This window comes from Arachis ipaensis, chromosome B09, assembly GCF_000816755.2.
Source record: "Arachis ipaensis cultivar K30076 chromosome B09, Araip1.1, whole genome shotgun sequence".
NCBI classification, from domain to species: Eukaryota; Viridiplantae; Streptophyta; class Magnoliopsida; order Fabales; family Fabaceae; genus Arachis; species Arachis ipaensis.
The window spans coordinates 118,227,847-118,232,135 of NC_029793.2; positions in this window are offsets into that span (position 1 = coordinate 118,227,847).

The following is a 4,289-nucleotide window of genomic DNA, read 5'->3' on the forward strand; positions in this document are numbered from 1 at the left end:
TTATAATATTTTATTTATGTATTATGACTTTTTGCAATTGTGAAATTTTAATCACAATTTATTTAACACGATAAAAACGACGGGTTTTTTAAACGATAAAAAATGTCACTTTTAATTGGTAAAAATGCCGTTTTAACCAATAAAAATGTCACTGTCAGGGTAAAACGGTGGTTCAAAAATGCCATTTAACCAACCAAAATGCTACTGTCAGGGTAAAAATAGCGGTTCAAAAACGTCGTTTTAATTAACCAAAACGCCACTATGTCAGGGTAATAATGGCGGTTCAAACTGCCGTTTTAACCTATCTAAAAATCGCCATTTTAATCCTGGAAATAACGGCGGTTTAAACCAGTGTTGTCAGAACTGGACCGACCCGGCCGGTCGGACCGGAAAACCGGCGAACCGGTGCTATAACCGGTCCGGGTGAGTCATCCAACCGAAGAAGGAACTGAACCGGCGAGACCCGCATTGAACCGGCCGGATTTTATCAGAACCGGTGAACCGGCGGGTTTCGTTTAACCCGGACCGGTTCGAAATTTTTTTTTTTTGCGATTTAAAACGACGTCGTTTCTTTAAAAAAAAAAAAAAAAAAACAAAAGCGCAGAGCTGCTGCGTTTTGTAACCCTAGCCTCCATCCCCTTCCCCTGTTTCCCCCTTTCCCTTCGCATGCTCCCATACCCAAACGTTTTGAGTTGAGACTTGAGAGTTGAGAGTTGAGAGACCACCATCACCATCACCATGGCGCCATGACTCCATCCCCTGCTACTCGCCTACTCTGCTTCAGCTTCAAGCTTTCAGCCACTTCGTCACCCCGTCGGCCCGTCACCTTCAAGCCTTCAACCACGCGGCACTCACCTCACCACCGCATCCAGAGCAGTGCGCGACTCACCCCATCCATCAAAGATTGAACATTGAAGTCGCCTCCTCGTCGCTCCTCGCTCCAGGTCTCCCTCAGTCCCTCTTCTCTACTCGACGCTCGTCGCTGATCCATCCGTGCAGGTAAGTTTTTTTAATTTTTTAATTTTTTGAAGTTAATTGATTAATGATTATGGTATGCGGGCAGATAAGAACATGTTTGATAGTTTACATATGTTTGAACTTTGAAGTTAATTTTTTAATTGGTGGTTCACATATGTTTGAATGTTTGATAGTTTGATTTCTGTTTGATTTTGGTATGTGGGCAGATGAGAATTGTTGTTTGGTATGTTTGGTATGTTTGATTTCTGTTTTATTTCAGTTCAGTACTTCAGTTTGTTGATTGTGAATTGTTGGTTGCTGTTGGATATTATTGTTAGTAGTTAGTGGATTGTTGTTGTGTATTGTTAGTCATTTAGTCCTGGACCCTGGTTGATTAGGAATTTAGGATGGCTTCATCAAATACACCATCAGAAACACCAACACCAACTTCTCAGGAACAAGGATCAACTCCTGATCCAACAATTGGAACCCAAAAAAATAGTAACAGAGGAAAAACTGATCCTGCATGGGGCCATTGTAAACAAGTTTTGGATAAAGGAAAAACTGCTCTGGTATGTATTTATTGCGAGAAGCATATTAGGGGTGGAGGAATTAACCGGGTTAAGCATCATTTGGCTGGAAAAGGTGGAGATATTGAGGCATGTCGAAAGGTGCCAGCTGCGGTGAGACACCAATTCTCCCAAAACATTGAAGATCTTCGAACCAAGAAAAGAAAAACTCAAGAAGAATATGCAGAAAGTTATGGTGCTTGTGATGACGTTGAAAGGGAATTTGATGAGATTGAACGTAATGAGATGCGACAACAACAAGCATCAAGAATTCCAGCACCTAGCTCTAGAAAGGGAGTTGGAAAACAACTCAAGGGACTACAATCCTTTTTTCCACCAGCAGCAACACCTGGAGCTCAACCAAGTATTAAAAGTGTTCTCCAAAGCAAAGTTGCAAATATGTCTCTTCAATCAGCTTTAGATGATTTGGGTATGTTGTTGTTAGGGATATTTTGTAATGCTTTAACCAAATATTTTGCCTTATTATTGATTATGATTTGTGAAACATTATTGAAATGCTAGATGAATTGAATCTGGAAGAAGATCGAGATGATGGTGAAGCTAATAATACTTCTGTGGAAAATACAAATCAGAATGAAACCAATCAACATGTAGCTCCAGATTTGTCAGATGAAGATAGATATCCAGACTTTGAAGTTACTCCTTGGATATAATCTATGAATTGTTATTTTCATTATGTTAAATTGAGTTGTTCATGTAATAGACTAATAGAACTAAATTTTATGTTTATTCTCGGATTACTACTTATTTTTAGGATTTGAGATTTAATGTTTATTAAAATGTTATTGGAGATATATTTTTTAACTGTTAATTTTTAAGTTTTTAGGCTTTTAGCTATTTTATACATTTTACTTGTGTGGGACCGGGTTAACCGGTTCAACCAGTGACCCACCGGTTGAACCAGTGACCCAGTGACCCAGTAGTCTGACCGGTTTGATCACCGGTTCGGTTCTGACAACTATGGTTTAAACCGCTGTTTTAACCGACAAGAAAATGTCTTTATTTGGAAATAATGGTGGTTTGAACCGCCGTTTTAACCTATTCAAAAATCACTGTTTCAATCCAAGAAATTGTGGCGGTTTACAAAAAATCGCCGTAATAACCAGAATGGCACCCAGAATTACGTCACTTTACGAAACGCCATTCTTGGTAATGATGGCGGTTCAAACCGCCGTAAATATAAAAAAAAACCGCCGTTTAGGCCCCGGTAAAGGCCAAACCAAACAATCTCCACGGGCGCTAATAGCTAAAGAAGGAGCCCTTGCCCCGGTATTGAGAAGGAAAGCAACCGAGTCGATGGCGAGAACCTCAATTCATCTTTGCTTGCGCTATTATTCTACTTTCTTATCTTGCTTTGGCGGGTGCTGCCATGTCCTTGGATTTCCCTTTAGTGTTTGATTTTACCATTATATCATTTATGTACTATACATTGATATATCTGTTGATATATATTTTAGATAGATATTCTATCTATGACCGTACTATGTTTCTAATTAAGAAGGAAGAAGATTTAATCGACTTCTTTCTTAAAATATGTTACATCCTCTCCTGTTTTTGTTATTTAATCTTTTGCTATAACTTTTTTCATTATTTACCCATAATTTTTTGTAGTGTGAACCTAGAAGGACTCTTGGCTCCTACACTACTCCAAATCCTAGCTTCTTTGGTAATAGCATTATTGTACTCCTGTGGGTGTTAACAACTTTGAGTTGAAGTCTCAACTTATTTCTCTGGTGCAATAAAACTGTCAGTTTCATGGACTCCTGCGAAAAGACCCAAACTTATTCATCTCTAATTTCCTGCAAATTTGTGATACAGTAAAGACCAATGGAGCCCATCCTGATGTTTATCGGTTATTATTCTTTCCGTTTGCTATACGGGATAGATCCAAGCAGTGGCTTGACACACAATTCAAGGAGAGTTTGGATACATGAAAAAAATTGGTCAATAGATTTCTGACCAAATTCTTTCCACCTCAGAAGCTGACTAGGCTAAGGACTGATGTTCAGACTTTCAGACAGAGAGAGGGTGAATCTCTCTATGAAGCTTGGGAGTGGTACAAGCTGATGCTAAGAAAATGTCCTTCTGACATGTTTTTAGACTGGATCCAGTTACAGATCTTTTATGATGGAGTTATTGAGACTGCCAAAATATCTTTGGATAATTTTGCTGGCGGGTCTCTTCACATGAAAAAGACCCCTGAGGAGGTCTAAATTTGATTGAGATGGTTGCTAACAAATAATATCTGTATTCTTCTGAGAGGACATTTGTGAGGAAAAGAGTGATGGAATTGGATGCTTTGGACATAATTCTTGCTCAGAATAAAGCTATGTCTCAATAGATAAATGCCATTACTCAACACTTGGGTGGACTACAAGTTTCAGCTATTAATACCCAGGATGCTTCCTATGACATGAGTGGCGGATTCCCTCAAAGTGAGCCTTTTGATTATGGTCAATTTTCTTCTGAACAGGTTAATTATGTGGACAATTCTTCCAGACCCCCAATAATGATCCTTTTTCTAAGACTTATAATCTGGAGTGTAGGAATCACCCAAATTTTGGATGAAAAATCAATCACAGAGGCACCAGAGCTTCAATAATAATCAGCGCTATAAGAATAATTTCACCAACAATAATCCACGATCCAGTTTTCAGAAATCCTCTGACTTGGAATCTATAGCTGCAGAGCTCTCCAAGAGTACTCTTAGTTTCATGCAAGAAACTAGAGCTGCAATTAAGA